Source organism: Lissotriton helveticus, chromosome 3_2, assembly GCF_964261635.1.
Source record: "Lissotriton helveticus chromosome 3_2, aLisHel1.1, whole genome shotgun sequence".
NCBI lineage: Eukaryota > Metazoa > Chordata > Amphibia > Caudata > Salamandridae > Lissotriton > Lissotriton helveticus.
In genome coordinates this window covers 164,330,150-164,353,789 of record NC_136062.1, presented here as the reverse complement: position 1 = coordinate 164,353,789, position 23,640 = coordinate 164,330,150, and positions in this window count along the sequence as shown.

The following is a 23,640-nucleotide window of genomic DNA, read 5'->3' as shown; positions in this document are numbered from 1 at the left end:
GAAAATATATGATCACTAGTTCTCTGTCCATTGACTGCTCTTCCACATTTCCAAATGTCTTTTTTAAAGTCAGCCTGAAGATTTTCACTTTCCCAGGTGCCTAAGGCTGCCAGGGCAAGATAGGCAAAAACGTAAGGTCTGATTCATCTAGGAATAACTAAAGTTCTCTTCCCTGAGGGTGCAGTATGGAGGTGAAAGGTGTTCCAGGCTTTGTCTGCGAGATGGGATAAGGAGCATCCTCCGGAGCGGCTGCGGTGTATAAGAGGTGTCTGGGTAAGGGTGTGGTGTGCAGAGCAGAGAGTTCTGGTAGGTTGGTGGAAGATCAAGTGGCAGTTCATGTAGGCTGGTTCTTAGTTGTGGAGGGCTTTGTAGGTGTGGTTCAGGAGAATGCAATGATATCACTTCTGGACATGGGGCTAATGGAGATCTTTTAGGTGCTGAGTGATGTGTGTCCTCTTGGGCAGGTTGAGGATCAGTTAGGCTGCTGCATTCTGGATTGTCTGGAGTCTTTGCATGAGTTTGGTGGTGGTGCTGGCATAGAGTGTGTTGCAGTAGTCAAGTCGGCTGGTGATGAGGGCCTGCATCTCAGTTTTTCCTGTGCTGAAGGGGGGTCATCTGAAGAGTTTGCAGAGCATGTGGTTCATGTGGAAGCAGGCTGAGGAGATGCTGTTTACCTCACGTTTCATGGAGAGTATAATGTTCAGGATGATGCCGAGATATTGGGCATGGTCTTTGGGCATGGGGGTAGGTCCGAGCTCCACTGGCCACCAGGAGTCATTGAAAAGGGCAGTGTGTCTGCCGAAGATCAGAACTTACGTATTGTCTGTGCTGAGTCACAGGCAGTAGTAGTTCATCCAAGTCACAACGTCAATCATGCAGTTGTGGTAGTTGGTCTTTATTGATGTGAAGTCCTCTGAGAGTGGGAGGAAGAGCTGTGTGGCGTCCACGTAGGAGACTATGTGGATGTCATATGATCTGACAATGTCATGTAGATGTTGAGGAGGGTTGGACTGAGGGATGAGCCTTTGGGTACTCCGCAGATGGTGCCTGGGTGGCGAGGTGGAGGCTGGGAGGTGGACTGTCTGAGTGCGTCCCGTGAGGAAGGATGCCATCTATTTGAGCGCATCATCTGTGATTCTAATATGACATAAGCGATCGATGAGTGTGCGTGGGAGACTGGGTAGAAGGCTGTAAAGAGTTCAAGGAGGATGAGGGTGGATAATTCTCCTCTGTCAAGTAGGGCTTGGATGTCGTTTGTGCGGCGATCACGGCTGCCTTGGTGCTGTGGTTGGTTCTAAATCCAGTTTAGGATGGGTCAAGCAGTTTGTTTATTTCCAGATGATCGGTGAGTTGGAGGTTGATGGCCTTCTCCAGGACTTTGGCAGGGAACGGGAGGAGGGAGATGGGATAGTAGTTCTGCTGAACGTTTTTTGTGGAGAGGTGTAACCTCTGTGTTTCCATGCATTGGGAAAGGTGTCTGTAGTTATGAAGATGTTCAGGATGGTGGTGAGATGGTAGGTGATCTTGTTGCTTCCAAGGTTGAAGAGTCGATGGGGGCATAGGTTGGTGGATGGACCTCAGGGAAGGTGATGCGTCGGTTCCTTACACTCAAGGAAGATGATGCGTTGGTTCCTTGCTCCGGGGGATGTGATGCATCTGTTCTTTACTGCTGGGCAGGGGAGGTGATGCTTCGGTTTCTTACCGAAGAGGAGGTCATGTGTCGGTTTCTTACTGCTTGGGGAGGTGATGCTTCGGTTTCTTACTGCATCCCCAAACTATGCGACAGACTTGGCGCCGTGGTGCAATGATCCGGGACAATTCAAGGATTCTTGCAGCCACACAGCAGGCCTTGCGTCGTAATCGGTGAGATGATCTCGGACAACAGAGATCAATGCCATCGATGTGGCGTACGGCGATTTCTCGGGCCGTGGCAGGCGCAGCAACAGTTTCTTCGGTGATGCATCAGAAACAGGTACAGATGCGTCACGCTTCTCGGTGTTGTGTTGATTTTTCCAGTTCCCAGCAGAAAACAGTCTCTAGAAGTCCAAAACAAAAACAGGCATCGCTTTGCGGTCAGAACGCACAGCAAGGAAGTTCAGGGGAGCTGGTGGTGTGTCCATGAGACTTCAGAACAGGAGGCAAGCTCAATTTCAAGCCCTTGGAGATCTTCTTCAAGCAGGGGACACAGCAACCAGCAAAGTCCTTTTCTCCTTTCCTTGGCAACAAGTAGCCACTGCAGAAAAATCCCAGACAGCAAACAGCACAGGGGCAGTATTCCTCCTCAGGTTGTCTGAGTCTTCTCCTTGGCAAAGGTTCCTCTTGATTCCCAGAAATGATCTAAAGTGTCAGGGTGTGGGCCCCAATATTTATTCTACAAAATCCTTTGATCTCTGGTGGCAGAGAATCCCTGTGCTTGGTCAAAACCGGTTCTGTCCTCTGTGGTCCAGCTTCCTGGCAGAAGGTGGAGACAGCATTGTGGCAGGCAGACCAGGCCCATTCAGGTGAAAGGAAAATCTGCTCCCCCTACTCCAAATGCAGCCCAGGTCTATTCAGCCCAGCCCTGACTCATCAGGTTTTCTGGAGCCACTGTTCCTCCCCAGCTCCTGTCATCCAAAAGCCAGACATGCAATACACAAACCTAGCAGAGGCACACTGGATGGCTAAGCAAGAAAATACCTACTTCCTAAATGTGGTATTTTCAAACACAGAATGTAGAGATCACCCCCACTAAAAGATGCATTTTAACATTCTGAGTTCAGGCATACTAAACTTTATTTTCCTACCTTGTAACCAGGGGTAGGTATGTTTATAAGATGTTATCAACAAACTCCCCATTCGGTCCTATGGGAACAGGTAGCCTGACAATAGTGAAACACGATATTGACAGGAATTCACTATCAGGACATGCCACACACACCAGGACATGTCCTACCTTTCACATACACTGCACCCCACCCACAAGGGTCCCTTCGGCCTACCTTAGGGGTGGCTAACATATAAAAAAAGGGACGGTTAGAGCCTGGTAAGTTGGTGCACTTGCCAAGTCGACATGGCAGTACCAGACTGCACACAGGCTCTGCAATGGTAGGCCTGAGGTACATTTACTGGCTGCTTATGTGGGTGGCACAATCAATCAATCAATTAGGACACTTGTAAAGTGCATTACATACCGGTGAGGGTCTCAAGGCGCTGGGGAGGAGAGCTGCTACTGATCGCAGAGCCAGGTCTTGAGTAGTCTTCTGAAGGCCAGTAGGTCTTGGGTCTGCCATAGGTTGGTGGGGAGGGTGTTCCAGGCCTTGGTGGCTAGGTGGGAGAAGGATCTGCCTCCGGTTGTCGTTCTTCGGATGTGGGGGACAGCGGCGAGGGTGAGGTTGGCAGAGCTGAGCTTGAGGATGGGGGTGTAAATGCTGAGTCGTCTGTTGTGGTATGCTGGGCCGGTGTCGTGGAGGGCTTTGTGTGCGTGGGTGAGGAGCTTGAAGGTTATCCTCTTGTTGACGGGGAGCCAGTGTAGGTCTCTCCGGTGGGGGGTGATGTGGCTGCGGTGGGGGTTGTCGTAGTCCTGCCTGCTGGTGAGAGGGCCTGGGTGACTGTTCTTCTTGTTTCAGTGGGGATCCATTTGAAGATCCTGCATAGCATTCGGAAGGCGTTGAATCAGGAGGAGGAGATCGAGTTGACCTGCTTAGTCATGGTGAGGGTGGAGTCGAGGATGACCCCCAGGTTGCGTGCGTGGTCAGTGGGATTCGGAGCGGTTACCAGTGCGGTCGGCCACCAGGAGTCGTCCCAGGCTGAAGGGGTGGACCCAAGGATGAGGACCTCCGTTTTGTCCGAGTTCAGCTTCAGTCGACTGATCCTCATCCAGTCGACGACGGCCTTTATTCCTTTGTGGAGGTTGGTTTTGGCTGTGTGAGGGTCTTTGGTGAGGGAGATGATCAGCTGGGTGTCGTCCGCAAAGGAGATGATGTTGAGATCGTGTTGATGGGCGACGTGGGTGAGGGGTGCCATATAGATGTAGACCAGCGTCGGGCTGAGGGACCAGCCCTGGGGTACACCGCAGATGATCTCGGTGGCATTGGAGCGGAAGGGGGGGAGGTGAACCCTCTGGGTTCTGCCAGAGAGGAAGGATGTGGTCCAGTCCAGGGCCTTCCCTTGGATTCCGGTGTTGTGTAGGCGTGTGCGTAGGGTGCGGTGGCAGACTGTGTTGAAGGTGGCTGAAAGGTCCAGGAGGATGAGGGCTGCTGTTTCTCCCTTGTCTAGCAGGGTCCTGATGTCATCCATGGCGGTTAGAGGGTGGTTTTGGTGCTGTGGTTGCTGCGGAAACCAGACTGGGATGGGTCCAGGATGTTGTTGTATTCGAGGTAGCGGGTCAGCTGTTTGTTTACCATTTTCTCAATGACCTTAGCCGGAAAAGGGAGCAGGGAGATGGGCCGGAAGTTCTTGAGGTCTTTGGGGTCTGCCTTTGGTTTCTTGAGTAAGGCGTTGATCTCGGCATGTTTCCAGATTTCCAGGAAGGTTGCTGTCTTGAAGGAGATGTTGATGGCCTTGCTGAGATGGGGTGCGATGGATGCACTGGCTTTGTTGAAGATGTAGTGGGGGTATGGGTCTAGCGGTGAGCCAGAGTGGATGGTCTTCATGATATTGCTGGTGTCCTTGTCATTGATGCTTGTCAGGGGAGTAGATGGTTGGTGCGTGTGGTGGTGGTGGGGGCGGTGGCCGTCGGGACGGTTGTGGCTTTGAAGCTGCTGTGGATGTCGGTGATTTTTCTGTGGAAGAAGGTAGCCAGAGATTCGCATAGGTCTTGTAACTGTGGGATGTCGTTGGTGTTGGAGCTGAGGTTGGAGAGTTCCTTCACGATGTTGAAGAGCTCCTTGCTATTGTGTGCGTTGTTGTCTAGGCGGTCCTTGAATGAGGCCCTCTTGGCGGCTCTAATGAGTTGGTGATGTCTGTGGGTGGCGTTCTTGGGAGCGGTGTAGCTGTCCGGTGATCGTTCATGGAGCCAGTTCTTCTCCAGTTTTCGGCATGTTCTTTTGGAGGCCTGGAGGTCTTCAGTGAACCCGGTGTCTTTCTTGCTGGTTTGGCTGTTAGATGGTGTCTTGAGCGGAGCGAGGGTGTTTTGGCGCAGTCATTGATCCATTGTCTGAGGTTGCTGGCGGCGGTGTCGGGGTCGGTGGTGTTGGCGAGTGGGTTCTGGGCGAGGGCGGAGGTGAGCTGGTCATCTGTGACTTTGCTCCAGCATCGTCGAGGCAGTAGTTGGGAGCGGTGGTGCTTGGTGGGCTTCCTGAAGGTGAAGTGGATGCAGTGGTGGTCGGCTTAGTGGGGTTTGGTGGTGCGGTTGAAGAAGACAGGGCTTGCGGTGAAGATGGGGTCGAGTGTGTGGCCAGCGGTGTGGGTAGGTGATGTCACGAGCTGTCTGAGTCCGAGGTCGGCGAGGTTGTGGAGCAGGGTGGTGGAGTTGGTGTAGTTGTTGTTCTCAAGATGAAAGCTCCGGTCTCCTAGGAGGATGTAGTCCATGGAGGCAAGGGCGTGCGTGCTGATGAAGTCTGTGATGGAGTCGCTGAACTGTGGTCGGGGTCTGTAGATGAGGGTTCGTCTGAGGGTGGTGTTGGGATCGGTGTGGATCTGGAAGTGCATGTATTCGGCGGTGCTGAGGGTGTCGGCGGTGTTGGTCGATACTTTGATGCTGTTCCTGTGGACAATGGCGATTCCTCCTACTGTTCCGTTGGTGCGGTCCCTGTGCGTGATCTTGTATCTTTCCGGGATGGCAATAGCGATGTCGGGTGCGGAGGCAGGATTCAGCCAGGTCTCTGTTAGGAAGGCGACATCAGGGGAGGTAGAGTCGAGGAGGTCCCAGAGCTCGACGGCGTGTTTGCAGGTGGAGCGGGTGTTGAGAAGGATGCATCTGAGGTAGTTGGGTACCTTGGTGGGCAGTGTGGCTGGCCGGATGCTGGAGTAGTTGCAGTTCCGGTAGGTGAAGGGTCTTTGGGTGCGCATCGGGGTTGCCCAGTAGCAGGTGTTTTCTCGACCGGGGTTAAGTGCGTGGAGGGTGCTGGTGTCGTAGTGCAAACAGGCTTCGTGATGTTTCCATGGGCCAGTGGTTCTGGTGCTGGGCGCCGTCAAGGCACGGACGGGCGCCGACAAGCTTGCCTTTGGCTCACCTTCGATGGTGACAGCGGCGCGCCCGCTGAGCGACCTCGTAGCGGCCGGCATATGTCGGGGAGGGGGGAGGGACGATCGGCTGAGAGGCGGGAGCGGGACGTGGGATGAGAGGGGGAGAAACGGTGGGAAAGTAGGGAGGTAGAGAATTAAATTAAGAGCGGGGAAGTATGCAGGGAGTAAATTAAAAATTAAAGCAGCTGGCACGGGTGGAAGCGGGCTGAGAGGAAGTTCGAACCCTGAGGCTGCGGGATGACTGGCAGTAGGTAGAGCAGATCACCGCAGCGCTGTGGGGAGAGTGACGACCGTGGACCAGGGTCTGTGCAGCAGCCCACTAGCAGCATTTGATTTACAGGCCTTGGTCAGCCATTGTGCACTGTACTAGGGAGTGACTAGTAAATCAAATATGCCAATCATGGAATTACCAATCCATAACAACAATTTACAAGGGGAAAGCTTGCACTTTGGCACTGAACAGCAGTGGCAAAGTGTCCAAAGCAACTAGACGAGCAAAATGGAGTCCAGCACACAGCAAAAACACAGGAGGAAAAGGCAAAAAATGCAGAGGAGACCCACGCCAATGGTGTCAGGTCTAACAATTATGTTATGTAGTCTTTCCCGGAGGTGAGTGTTGTTGGTGTCAGTGAAGTCGTCCAGGAGGAAGCTGAGGTCTCCCAGGAAAATGTAGTGTTTAGATTTGACCGCGAGCAGTGTGATGAATTCAGCTATGGCGCCACTGAGGCGGGTTTGTGGTTTTGGCAGTCTGTATGCAAGGTTGCCTTTAAGGGTGGTTTTGGCGTCTGTGTGAAGCTGGAAATTCATGTGTTTCATAACTTCTGTGGTGTCGGCATTGCTGATGGTGCAGGTGATTTCCTGTGTACAATGGCGATGCCCCCTCCGTGTCTGTTGGTGTGGTCATGGTGAATCATCTTGCAGCTGCTGGGAGCTGCTGTGGTGATATCTGGAGCCAATGTGGTGGTGAGCCGGGTCTCCGTAAGGAAGATCACGTCAGGGGCCATGGTGGAGATGGTGTCCCTGATTTCAGTGCTGTGTTTGCAAAGCGATCTGGCGTTGATCAGGAGGGAGCAGAGTTGATCCAGTAGGGTGTCGGCATCTGAGGTTGGCATGGCGTTATTTGATGTGGTGGTGATCGTTGTTGGGGTGAATGAGAATCGGCAGTGGATGCTGGTGAATGGTCCCGCTGTGGAACGTGGTGATGCAAAGCAGCAGTTGCGTGTAGTGCCCAGGGCACAGAGTTCTGTGGCAGAGTACCTGTGGAAGTGCACGCGGCCAGGGTTTCTGGCACTGGGTGTTGTCCAGGTGCAGACAGGCCCAGACAGACTTGCTTCCATTTGGCGTGTTTTCAGCGTGCCGGCGGCGCACCCACTACACGCAACCTCTGTGGCCTCGTTTAAGTAGCCCTGGGATGGGTTGTCCGGGAGGTGGGAGGGCAGGGCGCTTGGGCGGCTGAAAATCCGCCAAGAGGGAAAAAACAGAATGAGCAGGAAACAGGAAAGCAGCACCAGCAAAAACAATCCCAGAAAAAACAGACTATGATTACAGAGCTTATTACACTGTCAACGCACTTTCAAGTAATCAGGCAGAGTCGCATGCAATTTCAAGCAGTCACAACACAAAATCTATGCTTTCACCGAATGTTATTTCTTTTTTGATTTCACACATTTTTTATTGGGAGTTTCCAGCAGAATCAAAGACACACATACAGGAATCATAAAACATGAAACAAAATATAATAATACAAAATTATACAATTGACCATGATCCGAGCACCCGATGTGTTGGTGAATGTAACAATCATTACAGATTGAGAGAACAGGTACAATGGCGGTGACAGTACTCAGGGTCGAAGCAAAGTAAGGTAAGGTAAGGTAAGAACAAAAAAGACGTAAGCTGAAATAAAAGCTATGCATGAAGATGACATAGCATTATACAAAGGCATCACATATGGTATCTACACACAGGAGATGGGTTTTGGTGTATAGGTGACAAAGATTCTCGGAATAGATGGCAACTGCAGAGTAGGCCCAGAGGCAAGTGGAGAACTGACCACAGATATCCGGGTGTGCGGCTGAGAAAGTCATGGGGGTTTGTGTGTGCTGAAATAGCTGTCTAGAGAGGACCACATTCTTCTATGGGGGGGACGCCAATGGGTATTTAGGAGTGAAATATTGTCAGCTCCTCTCAGGTGGGTGATCCAGTTTAGCTAATGTTGAAAGGATGTTTTTCGGGTGTCTTTCCAATTGTTCAGGATTATTTTCACAGCTGCCGTGAAAAGGAGGTCAACTAGGGCCTTGTCGTCGTCAGATAGTGAAGTAGCTTTAGTGCAAGGGTCTTCAAACTGTGGGGCGCGACCCCCAGGGGGGCCGTGAAGCGATGCAAAGGGGGTCGCGCCTTCACAGGGTCACTTCTGCCCTGGCCTCCAGGGCTTCAGCCCCTCTCCTCCCCCATCCTGTGTCTCAGCCCGGGCTGCTGCAGTGCAGCTCGCGCTCCTGGGGCCTTGGCTGGGCAGTGTCTGGAGTCTTATCTCCAGCCCAAGTTTTTCACAGGTCTTTAAAGACCAATAGCATATTTACATGCCTTTGTTAACTGATTACCAAAGCTTAGTTTTTTTATGGTTCCAGTACCCCCTGGGCCCCCACTCTGTCTATTCCTTACATTAGTATTTTTACACTTACTGCTGTAGTGTGAGAATGCATTTAATGAAAAGAAATATAAAGTTGGGTTGCCAAAAGAAACATGCCTGCTATGTGTTGTTTAAAGATCCTGCAGAGACCTGCTCTTGACATTAAATTGAGTTATAAATACAAAAGTATGTATTAATTAGTTATGTGACTTTTCTGTCTTCATTCTCTTTAATTATTAGTCATGGATCATTGGGGCATCCCTAGAACACAATTAAAAGTGCTTTCTATTTATATTTGCTGTTCTAAGTATTCACAGATAAGTGCAAAAAATACAGCTGTAGGTGACTGCTTATTTCTGGGCCATCAAAATAATGAGCTGGTAACCCTAATCATTAAACAACTTATGAGGTCTTTTAGTGTTCCAGAGTAACTAGGCGCACTACCTGGGTGGCCGCTAGGTAATAAATACAAAAGGTGAACAGTGTAGGCAATGAGGCGAGCGGTAATCCCTCACAACCACTCAGATATGGACCAGCAAGCTGATCCACAAATTGAGATAAGAACAACAATGCCCCTGCGCTATACACAATAGATAATAGTATGATAGTAATGATGTGAGTTAGTATAATAAAATGGTGGAGATTGATAGGACAAATCTAAACATTTGGTAGAACTCCGAGAATAAGTACATATAAACAAAAATAAACATTGGTGGATAAACAGTCTGTTCTTGGAGTAGTCATTTCTGTTTATTGTTCCATTTAGAAATGAACATTTCACAATGTTCATTTCTAAATGGAACAATAAACAGAAATGACTACTCCAAGAACAGACTGTTTATCCACCAATGTTTATTTTTGTTTATATGTACTTATTCTCGGAGTTCTACCAAATGTTTAGATTTGTCCTATCAATCTCCACCATTTTATTATACTAACTCACATCATTACTATCATACTATTATCTATTGTGTATAGCGCAGGGGCATTGTTGTTCTTAACCCTAATCATTAGACTGGAAGTTTGTTGCAGGATCAGCACATTATTTATTTCCTCCACCCTCGAACCCTGATTAATGCCATTATAGCAATAGTTTAACTTATATCTGAAACCCTACGCTTCAAGTTTCTGGGAATGCACCCTGCTTTCAGACTACTCACTTCTCATTCTCACCTTCACTTTCACGTTCACCCTGCACTCCCAGCGATCACAATGCACTCACACTGATCACAATGCACTCACATTGATCACAGTGCACTCACACTGATCGCCATGCACTCACAGCAATCACAATGTACTCACACTGATCACCATGCACTCACACTATTCACACACTCACCCTGCACTCACACTGATCACCATGCACTCACACTGATCACCATGCACTCACACTGATCACCAGGCACTCACACCAATCACCATGCACTCACACCATTCACCCGCTCACCCTGCACTCACAGTGATCACAATGCACTCACACTGCTCACAGTGCACTCACACTGATCGCCATGCACTCACAACATTCACCCACCCAGCCTGCACTCACAGTGATCACAAAGCACTCACACTGATCACCATGCACTCACACTGATCACCAGGCACTCACACCAATCACCATGCACTCACACCATTCACCCGATCACCCTGCACTCACAGTGATCACAATGCACTCACACTGATCACAATGCACTCACATCATTCACCCGCTCACCCGGCACTCAAACTGATCACCATGCACTCACACCATTCACCCGCTCACCCTGCACTTACCGTAATGAGCGGATTTTGCGTATTGGCAATCCGCGTATTTGCGTATTTGCGTATTTGCGTATTTCGAAAATACGCAAAATCCGCGGATCCTAGCGTATTTTTTTTGTTTTTGTGTTCGCACGGGTTTCTGCAAGTTTGCGAGGGTTTTATTGTACAAAACGCTCGCGAACGTGCAGAAACCCGTGCGAACACAATGTGCCTGGGTATTGCGCTCGTGAAAGTCAAGGATGCAAAGTCTATCCAGCATCACAGCTGATTTTCGACGGTAGATTTGGGAAGAAGGCACATCTGCCCAGCCTTGACAACGCTTACGATTGTTTTTGGGCTGATGAATGAGTCACTGAATTTAAGCTTCAACTAGGGCACATGCTTTATTGATATCTGTAAGTGCTTCCTGTTGAGGTTTAATTTTTGTGCCAGGACCATCGTGCCAGAATGAACCCTGCCCTTCATATTTATTCAAGAAGACGCAACCGTTTTGTGCCATACCTCTACTCAACTGGAGTACTTTCTACTGGATAATCAGTAAGTGCTACCTCGTTGGGTAAATGTATAGTGCTTTTACTATACTACAGCTTCCTAAAGTGCCAGAGAGTTGTCTACAGCGACCATGTGTGTGTTACTATGCAATCGCCCCGAAGGGCGAAGGGGTCCCTTGAGTGAGCTGCTGTTGTAATTTACAATGGCGCCAGCAAGCTGCCAGCGCCGTTGTAAAATAGTTACAAAGTTACTTTTTACCAATATTTTCACTGTGTAGTACCCAACACTCGAGGTCCTGAAGAATTGCCAGACAGGCATGAAACATGTCGACCTTTTTTAGAGGGTTGAGTCAGTCCACTGTAAATTAAGCAGTTCCTTTCTCCCCTCCCACCCTTTTAATAAGGGAGTCAGCCACCCGAATAAAAGTCCCTTGTGGACTGACTCACCTCCTTTTAAACCTCACGATTCCCTCACGACTACACTTTCACCAGACCCCTCACACGCACTCAAACCATTGGCTGGAACAAAAGATCTCCAACAAAGAGCGCCTACGGCGCCCGTCAGACATTGCAGCGCCAGTCTGACGAGGAGCAGGAGACCAATGATGAAGCATGACACCTAGGTATCTGGGTATGTGAGGTCCCCTAGTTCCAATAAGGGAACACCCTGTTCCCTGACTTGGTTTTGTCTCCATATTCCCACATCTCCTTCCTTATCTATCTCCGGGGAACTTAGTATTCTTTTTGCTTACAAATTGTCTGGGCATATACTCTGGACCCCGTTAAACACTGTCCACCACTGGTTCCTTATTTTGTACTGCATCACTAACCATGCACTAATTCGTCCCACTCTGCACTTACAGCCGAACTCAAATTCATATGGTCACCTCACTCACCCTGCAGTCACTCCTTTTACCCTACTCTCACACTGTTGCATTGCTCACCGTGCAGTCACATGGACACTCTTGTCACCCACACAGTGCAGTAGGTTAAGGTGCCTGGTACAAAGAAGATGTACCATGCACATCACAGAACTGAGTGTGAGTAAACTATGAGTAGCGCTATAAAAAAATGAAATGTTTGTCAGACAGGTGCTATAGAGAGATGAGGTGTATTGTTGGTGAGTGGTAGTGAGGGAATTCATGGAGAAGGTGGAAAGACTGTTGCACCGTGTGCGACTGGGAGTGTTAACCCCCCCCGAAGTTCGGGTCTAGAGGATCCCCTGCTTCTGCCTATTATTTACATTTGTAGTGCGCTACTGTTACCAAAAGGTGTCATGGGGCTAATAACCATCTGCCTGCAATGTGAGAGAGGGATCTGGGGTTGGGAGAGCAGAGAAGAGAGGGATGGAAGGAAGGGGGTGAGAGGAAAGGGGCATGGGTAAACTGCTTAACTCTGCACAAGACCACCACGGTTTGAATGCACCCTTGCTGCTCCCGGCCACGGCCAGGTGAGCTTCTAATGTGGCAGCGCGTATTCCTGCGGATTGGGAGGCCCTTCACAGAGGTTGACTAGACATCTTTCTGATGTTAATTGCTGTATTTTGGTTATAAACTGGTACTGATGGGGTGAAATCTTTCCTCAGTATTACTGTGTTTAAAATAATTCTAAATAATAAAGCAATGCTACCCCAAAATATGCAGCATCACAGAACATTATTTACATTTTCTACTCCCACAATTTAGTCAAGCCTGTCGCATAATTTGGTCCTTACCTTCCTCATAACCTAGAGGTTTAGAAATGTTTGTCAGGAGGGGGTCCTTACGCTTGAAAATGTTGACAGGGGGTCTCGGCATCCAAAAGTTTGAAGACCTCTGCTTTAGTGAAACCCAGGTCTAGGGTGGAAAGTTCCCTTGTGAAGGAGAGGGAGAATACTTCAGTGATAAACGCTAGGATTCTATCCCAAAAGGTTTTAACGCATACGCATTTTAATAATAAGTGTGCAAGGTCGCCCCTGTCTTCGTTACAGTTCCAGCAGGTGTCATTGTCTCTAATGTTATGTGAAAAGAGACTTGACGGAGTCCAAAAGGCTTCGCGGAGGAGCCAAAACTTAGTCTGGGACAGAGTAGGGCTAATCTTGTGTCGTGTGGTGGATTCCCATGTTTTGGCCCAGTCCACGTCCGAGATCGGTACCGAAGAGTATTGGACTGTTGTGGGCGTAATAACTTGTAAAGTCTAGAGACTTGGTGGCCAAGTCTGTTAAGGGTAGTTAAGTAGCCCGGAAGGGAAGGCAGCTGTTTGGTTAGTTTTGCCTTGGAGATTGCTACCTTAACATTCAGAAAGTTGTAAAATTCTATAGCTTCTAAACCGAATTTATATTGTATTTCTGCAAAGGAGAGTGGTATAGGTCCATTTAGTAGTTGGTGTGGGAAGAATATACCCTTGGAGATCCAGATTTCATTGTGGAGTGGTTTCCCCTTATACAATAATATGCGGTTATGCTATAGGGATTCCCATTCCGATCGTGTAATCTGGTTGGACAAGAGTTTATCAATTTTCAGGAGGGCGAGTTTTGTGGTTTTAAAAATGGAAGTGAAGCAGCTGGCTATATTCAGTTTGGTGGTAAGGAAGGACGCTGGGTCAAGATTCTTTAGAAGGGCTTTTTCGACACTGAGCCAAACAGGAGTGTATCCAGGTTGGGGTGCCAACCAGTGAGAGCCTTGTTTGGCAGGAAAGGCAATCTGGTATAATTTGAAGTCCGCTAGGTTGACCCCCCCCCCCCCCAGGGTTTTATCAAGACAGAGTTTTTTAAGCTAATTCTAGCTTTTTTACCTTCCCACAAGAATTTGGAGATTAGAGTATCCAGTCTGTGGTGAAAATCCTGAGACCAGCCATCTAAGAGTAATCTGATTTTATCTAGGGTGATGGACTCATTGTGACGGAGTGCTTTGAGGAGGGAGCTACCGAATTCGATTCCTAAATATTTTATAAACTTGGTTTGCCATGTAAGGCCTGAGTTGCCTAATACATCCCCGTTAGTATGGATATTCAGGGGTTTAACTTCCGACTTTTCTCGGTTCAATTTGTAGCCGGAGAAGGGCGAGTATTTTTCTAGTGTAGACATGAGGGCCTTTATGGAGGGCTCTGGGTTCTCTGTTGCAATTAGGATGCCGTTGGCGTATGCTACAAGTTTCACCTGTGTGTCTCCGAAACACACACCTGTTATCTCTTTATTTTGCTTTATGTCTGCCAAAAGGGGTTCAAGGGCCAAGAGGAATAGCGCTCGTGAAAGGGGGCAGCCTTGTCTTGTGCCCTGTTGTAAACGAAATGAGTCTGACAGGTGGCCATTAATGGCGATTCTAGCAGACGGTGATGAATAAAGGGCCATTACCATATTAATGTATGAGGATCCCAGGTTGAAGATGTTCATACATTGCTGCAAGAAGGGCCAGGATTATTTATCGAACGCTTTTTCAGTGTCGAGGGTTATAGCGACCGTTTGTGTATGGGTTATCTTGGCTTTCTCTAGAATGTGGCATAGTAGTCTGGTGTTGTCACTGGATAGGCGGTGCTTTAAGAATCCTACCTGTGAGTTGCTAATTAGTTTGGGAAGGATGGCATTAAGCCTATTCGCAAGGATTTTGGCATATACTTTACAGTGCAAATTTATCAGCGAGATGGGACGATAATTTTTGGTTAAAAGAGGATCCTCACCATCTTTCGGGATAACCATAATAGTGGCTTCGCACATTGATTTCAAAACACTCCCAGAGGTGGCAATCGTATTAAAAAGCTTTAATAGTAAAGGGGTGAGCTGTTTGTTGAAACCCTTGTAGAAGGCTGCAGAGAACCCATCTGGTCCCGGGTCTTTGTTGCTTTTAAGCGATTTGATGGAGGCCAAGATTTCTGTGGCTTTAATGGGGGAGCCTACCCTAGCGCTATCTTCGTCTGAGAGTTTGGGAAGGTTCAAGGTATCCAGGTATTTATTGCAGGCGATCGGATCAAGTATCGTCTCATTTCTGTAAAGGTCCTCATAAAAGGATTTGAAGGTGTTTAAAATGTTATCCTGTTTTGTGTGTGTCTTGTTTGTGGAGTCTTTGATTGATGATATAGTGAGCAGCTTTTGTTTGTGTTTGAGGTAGGAAGCAAGAAGCTTTACGGCCTATTCCCCTCGCATAGCTTTAAGGCTTTGAGCTTGTTAATCTACACACCGGCTCTTTTGCTGGTGATGGTATTATATTCGTATTTTTTCCTGGTCAGTTGTTCTAGGAAGGATGCGTCGTTGGGGTCGGTCGCATGAGTGTTTTCCAGAGTCTTGATATCTTTTTCAAGTTTGTCAAGATCCTGTTTGAGTGCCTTATTGGCTTTTGCTCTGATGCCAATAATGACTCCTCTTATTGTAGCTTTTAGGGCGTCCCAGACTATTGAGGTATCTGTGTCAGGGGAGTCGTTCAATGCAATGTATTCGATATGGCATCCATTATTTGTTGTTTGTTTACAGGGTCTGATAGAATTTCTTCATTGAATCTCCAACGTTTTGGAGGTAGGATCGAGCGGGAACCCACAAGCTTGGTGCTAATTAAAGAGTGATCGGAGACTAGTTTTGGGGCAATGTCAGTTTCTTCAATTAAATGAGTGAAGGAGTTCGAAATAAGGATAAAATCAATTCTGGAGTATGAGTTGTGTGGGGCTGAGTAAAAGGTGTAATCCCTTTAATCCGGGTTTTGGAGTCTCCAGGAGTCCTTTAGCAGGAATCTGGTGCATAGACGTGTGAGGGCCTCTTGTGAGCGGGAGGGTTGGAATAAGCATTTGGACTGTCGGTCAAGTATAGGATCTAATGGGAGGTTGAAGTCTCCACCCACAATTAATAGTTCTTCCTGTGGGATGTTTTCTAAAGCTAGGGAGACAGAGTCCCAAAATTCTGGAGTGTCAGAGTTAGGACCATATATGTTTACAACGTGGATTGGGTCATCGTCCCTCATCAGGTGTGTAACTAATAGTCTGCCCTCTGTATCATGTGTGTGAGCAGTGACAGAGAGGTTAAAACGTTTTGCAATTAGAGTGATCACCCCTCCTTTCTTGTGGTTAGCAGGGGAGCAGAGTGTGTGGTAGACCCAATGGAAATTGATAAACCGTGTATCTTCCTCCGAGAGCTTAGTTTCTTGCAAGAGGATGATGTCCCCTTTAGATTTAGAGAGGTATTCAAATACCTTCCGTCTTTTCACTGGGTGATTAAGACCCTTGAAATTCAAAGAGACTATGTAGAGGTTTTCCGTGAGGGACATGGTGCTAGGCATGTGAACGGATTGTCGTCTCTGAGAGGATCACCGTTTGGGTAAAAGGAGGTGTACAGTGTATAATAACAGTTAGAGGGATAATTGAATTGTCTCTAGTGCAAGGTCCCTGATTTGTGTGTAAAGTGTGTGACACCATGTGAGCATCGGTTTCAGCATCTTGGGGGAAACAAAAAAAAAAACAGTCGAAAACAAGCATTGTAACATACAACTCCCATTCCAACCCCATTCCGCCCCCTCCCCCTTCCCCTCCCCTGCCCCCTCTTCCCATCGTCTCCCGACCCATCCCATCCCACCTCCCTTCCCTCCCCCCCCCCAAAAATACGAACTTAGGGTGTGCGACGGCAGTACCGTCTGCAATCAGAAAAGAGTTAACAATTGAAACAACAATTCTTCAGGCAGAACAAGTTAGGGCTGGATAAACAAGAGTAAGCGAGACTAGGTCTGAGTGAATTAGATATTAAGTTGTAACGATAAGGCCTTAGTACGCTAGGATCTAAGCTTCAGGCTCGGGGCCCGTGTGCGGTGACTCTTGAGATAAAGCAATCAACCAGGCAACTAATGGAACAGTTAACCATATAACAGTAGAGTTCAGAACAGCGTAGAGTTCAGAACAGCATACCCTCAATGACGGTACAAGTTCAGATTGAGGACTATAGGACTACAGGGCCAGTTAGTGTGGTCTTGTTTTGTGGCCATGGTAACATAAAATCACAGTGACTAGTAGTGAGTAGTGATTTAGGGTGTACTCACGATGTTTGCAAAGGTTTGGCAGAGAGATGATCATTCATTGGATTCAGCAAGTCTCTCATGAGCGCGGTGGTCATGATAGTATTGACAGACCACCTTCGGTAAGTTAAGGGATTATTCGGGTGTAGGACGATTGATCCGGCGTCGGATCTATTCTAGTGACAGTGACAGGTGGTGGGTGTAATCTTCAGGAAGGCGATGAGTCTTGGGGGTCCGTTTTCCTCTTGTTGGACGAGCTGGTCGATTGATCCATATCCTGTGCTGGACAGCCCTCCAGATGACAAGCCAGGTCTCGAGGGTCCGAGTAGAAGTGAGGTCTTCCATTCTCAATAATTTTGAATTTGGATGGGCCTGCAAAGGAAAAAGTTATGTTTTTTGCCTTCAGTTTGTCCCTCAGTTGAAGGAAACCCTTTCGTAGCTCAACAGTGCCTTTGGAGAAATCCTGAGTGAAAATTATTCGTTGTCCTTCCCAAGAGATATGATGGTTCCTCCTTTCAAATTGTATTATGGCCTTGACGTGTTGATATCTGAGAGGTTTGCAGATCAGGGGACGCGGGCCTTTCCTCCCTTTGTCAATGAAAGTGGGAATCCTATGTGCTCTGTCCAATTCAAATTCATGTTGGAATTCGATCTTCGTTCTCATTGGGATCCACACCTCTAAAAATGCACTATTCCTCAAAAGAGCGTCTCAAAGGAGGACTGTGGCTCACACAGCAATACTGAGGTATCTGGAGGTCATGGATGATGCCTCTCTGCTACCGGATCTGCAGTAGGGGAGTGGCAAGCAAGACCAAGAAGGTTGAGGGCTAGAGCTAACATTTTTAAAAAACGAGAAATTCATTGAGCAACATATAGGTTAAGGTGATGTTATTGTCTTAAGCCCCTTGCCTTTCTCCTGGGGGTGATGGAGGGGCTAGACGGCTTTGGGCCGACAAGTTGTTTCTCAGAACAGACATTTTGGTTGCTAAAAGAGATATTGCAGCGGCCTGGAAAAACTCTACACCTCCCTCTATTGTAAAATGGCGTAGGGGAGTGGACTGGTTCTCCGTCCAAGAAAAAGCGGTATATGGATCAAAGGGGTGCCTGACCACACATGAACGTATATGGGGCAAATGGATTGGTCTACTGGACTGATTACTCACTACGCTGGGGGTTTGCCTTTTGCTAACCAACCAGAGGAGGGGAGAACACTTCCAACCAGAATGAAATGTCTTACATGTCACAGTGATACAATGGTACCTTGTTTACTTTGTGATGTCAATAAAATTGGTTATCAAAAAAGTGATGATATTGTATTGAAACAAATTAAAAACTGTTTAAAAACTAAAATAACAGTGGAATTCACCTATTATGTTTTACTGAATTAAAAACTAACTTGCTGCCTACCGTGCACTGCTTATAACCTCATATATTGCATCACTCATGACTTGTTAAATGGCAACAATGATGACATCACTAATGAAATCTTAAATTACATTATTGATGACTTCAATGATGACATCACTGATAACACCATAGTCATATACAGCATAGAGGTACTGCGTGTACACATGCAGTCCTTATCAAGTTTAAGTTGCATAAGGTATATGGAGCACCATTTACAAAATTACTAAAATGTGGGGTGAAAGAATTACTCCATGGTAAACATGGTTACAGCTGAGTGCACCTGATGTGAGTTGCAAAGGCATGTTTGAAAATCTGTAGAAGCTTAAAGCCAAAGCCTGTTCCAAAAACTTTGTGAGGGTGGTCAAAGCTCCTGTTAACAATAAATTATCTACCAGTTGATATCTGGGCTCCTGATTTTGTAAAGTAGTTGTAATACAGTCGTATGGACAGATTGTATGTAGCAAGGACATGTATAAGCGAGTTTGTTCATTTCCAGAACTATACTGAAGATTTTGAGGCATTGCAGATTGTTAAATAATGTAGAATGTAGGGTGTTCCCACTTGGAGATGGTTATCTCACACTGGTGTTGAATGGCATGGCTCTAAAGTTGTATGGCATTGGTCCCTTTTCAGGAATGTTTGTAGTACATTTTACTAACCTACAGAGAGTTGTCAATAGGGTCTGACAGAAGGTGACCTTTCAGTAGCAAATTGTATGCCTCTCAACCACTTGACTTAAAATTGCAGGTCATGCGAAGTCCTTAAAAGGGTAAAACCATTATGGCGAGTAGGAAACTCTCCATGGCTGTAGCGTGTTAAATGAGGTTGGCCCATGGCGGTGGGGTTGGCCATGCGTATTTGAAGGTTTGCAACCCATGGCGGGGGTGGACGCATGGTTGGCCATGGAGGGGTTGGCCACGGCTGGTGAGGTTGGCAACCAAAGATCCGATTAGGACCATCCCCTGTGGGCTCCCAACTCATTTTGTTATGTATTTATTTATGTTTGCAGGTAATGAAGTACTTCTGTGGTACCCACTGCTCATGCTTTATCCCATGGTACAGCAGACCCTCATGAAAGTGTGAAAGTGTGCAGCTGAGTCCAGCAGGAGTACCGCAATATCTGCAGTACAAAAAATTGTAATAATTTTGGCCCCCTTTGGAAGTCCCTTCGGGTCCCCCAATAAGTGCCCGAAGGGTGGGGTTTTCTTACACTGCCTCTCTACACCCTTTGTGTTTGTTTTATACATTTGCAGGACATGGGGACCAAGTTCCATTGTCCTGTAATGCGGAAGCAACATTTTAATCTGGGTTGCAGCTATCCAATCAGATTATTCTGTATTGTGGAACTGGTACAGAAAGGGCCAACTGGAGAAAAAGCTTTTTTGACCAATCAGAGAGCCCTAATTTTTAAAAAACAAGTTCCATGGGATTAACCATCATGTAACTTTTTAAAATGCTGCAAACACAATTTAAACTCATCTTTAAATGCAAATATCTCAGATATGTCTGAGTAGATTTAAACCAAATCACAAAAAAATCACACTTTCTGAGTACACTTATAATTTTGTTATCAAATTTGGTGTAATTCTGTTCAGCTGTTTGTTCTATATCAAAGAGCAAAATTTCCAATTGGAATTAAAATGGAGAATCAACACTTTGGGACCCCCCTTTTTCTTGGCCCCCACTGCAGATCACTGCCAAACTTTCCAGAAAGGAATTGAGGTAGATGGATGTTTTTAGGAAAGTTTCATGCAGTTTTATCAAATGGCGTGAAAGTTATTAGCAAACCAAAAAATGCTCTTCCTGTACCTAATACATAAGTCAACACATTATACATGAGTCAAAGGATCATTCACTGTATCTTCAGTCATAAAGAAGTACAAAACTTTTGACCGTTTCTAGGCTGTCTTGTGTGAAATATTGAATTCCTGAATAGCTGAATCGCGACTCAAGATCAACTGTTCCCATCTGACAAAAAGGTTGACAGCCTCAATGCACTTAACACAGCCTATTTCATGTTATTCATGGAAGGGGACAGCTTCACTAAACATGTTATGTTATGTTATGTTGTTATGTTGTGCTGTGTTTACCTGTGGAGCACATGATATGTCCTGGATGATATCCTGTCACTTATAAACTGGGGGGCTTCCCTGGCTGTGCTTGAGTCCGGAAAACAACCTTTACAACACAACCATTACATCGCACTACACTTACAAAGCAGGCATTACATCACAACATCCTTTACAACACATGACACTACAACGCAGCCATTACAACGCATACCATTACAACGCATGGCACTACATTGCATGTCACTACAACGCAGGCATTACAACGCATACCATTGGAGTTAGAATAATAATTTTTACCCCTACACTATCAAACTCTTACCCAACTGCTGCACCCCCTGGAGTTAGAATAGTAATTTTTACCCCTATACTATCCAATACTTACCTTAAATGCAATGTAATGGTATGCATTGTAATAGTATGTGTTGTAAAGGTAGTATCCAATGTAATGGAATGCGTTGTAAAGTTTTTTTTTTTAAATGCGATGTAGAGTCATGCGATGTAATGGAATGCGTTGTAGTGGATGTTGCGATGTAGAATCTGCGTTGTAAGTGCATGCGTTGTAAATGTGTTCGTTGTACCTGTGGCTCTGGCTTTGTGTATGCAGAGTATGAGTGCGAGCAAGACAAAGGCTGAGTGGCAGGTTTCTGGCAGGGGTGTGGAAATGGGTGCTGCTGCTGTGATAGGAGAGCTCTAGGAATTTGAAAAGTGCACTTTAATCAACAGGGAGCCAGTGGAGATATCTGGGGTATGAGGTAATGGGTTTGCATATGGGAGCCATTGTGAAATCTGGCTGCCATGTTTTGAATGGTCTGGAGTGGTCTGGTCAGTTGGGGAGTGATGCTGACATAGATTGGGTTGCCATAGTCCAGCCTGCTGGTGAGGAAAGACTGAGTGATGGTTCTACCGGTGTTCATCAAAAGCCATTTGAAGATTTTTCTGCAGAATTCATAGTTCTCAGTACTTGACTTGGTTAGCTGGGCAGGGTGCGGATCCGAGGTTTGCTGGCCACTATGTTGAGTTCCATAGCTAGATTTCCTCGCCAAAGAGTATACCATATTAATTTTGTCTATGTTGAATTTCAGGCAGCTGGCATTTATCTAGCTGGCAACTTTGGGCAAACAAGCAGTGAAGTTGGTCCCAGGGCTGTTTCATTGAAAAGCGTAAGGATGCGCTGGGTGTCCCGGCTTAGGGAATGATGTTGATTCCGTGGGTCTGGATGATGTTAGCAAGGGGTGCCATATAGGCAATAAATAGTATGGTGCTCCTTAGGGTGCTCCTCAAATTAGATTGATGGCCAGGAGGTGTAAGGGGCCAGGCTGACAGACTGGGGCTCCAGGTGAGGAAGGAGCAAGTCTAGATGAGGGTGGACCGTTGTTTATCAGCTTTGTGGCAGAGTTGCATAAGGATGGACTGGGAGTCGGTGTCAAAAATGGTACATAAGTTGAGTAGGTTGAAGGATATAGTATCTTCTCTGTCCATGATTAGTGGGATGTCATCTGTGGTGGCAATGCTGGGGTTGGGCGTGAATGCAGATTGGGTAAGGTCGAGGAGGTAGTGTTTGTTTAGGTGGCCTCCTAGTTGCTTGTTCATGATTTTTTCCATAACTTTAGCTGGGTAGGGCAGTAAGGAGGTCAGTTGGTAGTTGGCCAGTGTCATCAGGCCACTGAGGGTTTCTGTCGAGAGGTAGTATTGTGGCATATTTCCAGGTGTCTAGGAAAGTGCCTCAGTTGATGGAGATTTTTACTATCGGGGCCACAGCTGCACGGATTGGGTCAAGTCCCTTGGTGAAGTTGCAGTGCCGGCAAGGTTTCAATGGTGCTCCTAAGTGAATGCAGTGCATGGTCATTGTGATTTCTTACATTTTGCTGGTGGTTGAGCCTGAGGGGTGAGTTGCAGGTGGGACTGGGCAGGTTTGTCAGTGAGAAGAGAAAGATGAAAAGAAAGGAGACATCAACTAAATAGACGGACATATAACAAGCGTGTATAGTTCAAGTTTATTCCCAAACAGAATACTTAAAAATAGGTTTTTTTTTTCTATGTGCCACCCACCTACCTAGGTATTGAAATTAGAACTAAAATGGTTCTGTTATAGCCTTAGTAATTATTACGTAGCTTAAATCTGCCAGTGCTAGGGCATTATAGCTTGGGGTGACTTTCCAAACACTTCCAAAGCTCCCATCGCAGTCTGGAGAGCAAGGTTTAAAGATGCAGCTAGAATATGTTGTCTGCCAAGTCACTGACTATGATGTACCTCTTCAGTTGCTGGCTGTCCGCCACTAACAGTTTATACATAAGCCTTTCAACTAGTTTAACAGATGTAGGTTTGTTAGAGCTATTTCAGGGGCAGATATTTTCCTACTCTTACTCTCTTTCTTTTATCTGTCATTTCTACATCTTCCACTTGTGCCTTTCTTTCTTTTGACATTATTTCCTTTATAGTCCTGTTCCTTCATATTTTGTGCTGCTCCCTTGTTGAGAACGATTTCCATATCTTTTGAGAACTGCACAAGCTTCTGTTTTGTTAATGTTTGTGTTAATTGATGTACTACCCAAAATTCATAGTGTAACTCAATGAAATTTCTAAAACTCCACATTTGAGATAGCCAAGTGGTAAACTTGCCAATGCAGTTGAACAAAAGTAAATGATTGAATTCTTCGTATTGTATCAACAGGAGGTAGATGTTAAAATTTCAGACCACCGGAAATCACATATGATGTGTCTGCTTGGATGACTAATGATGACTAATTTCCAGAAGACAGAGTGGATCCGGGGAATAGAGCTCTTCAAGACACTCTTGGGCATATTTACAAGGGTATTGCACCACCAGAACGTCACTTTCTCTGACGTTCTGGTGGCGCGATGCTCTGCTCCATATTTACAAAGCGGCGTTAAGCACCATTGAATGGCTTAACTCTGCTTTGTTTATATTTGTAGGTATCTGCGTGAAAGGGGTGTGCAATGAGAGTTACTGTGGGCGTTCCACTACAATACCCATTGCTTTTTTAAACTTCTCCAGATTTACAAGGATCCATACATCTGGGGCAGCGCTAAAAACGAACACAACTAAATAGAAGGAGGTAGATTGACACTACGAGGAAAAATACTTTTATTTCTCCTTGTTTTTGTTCTTTCTATGTGTGCTGCAGCAGCACAC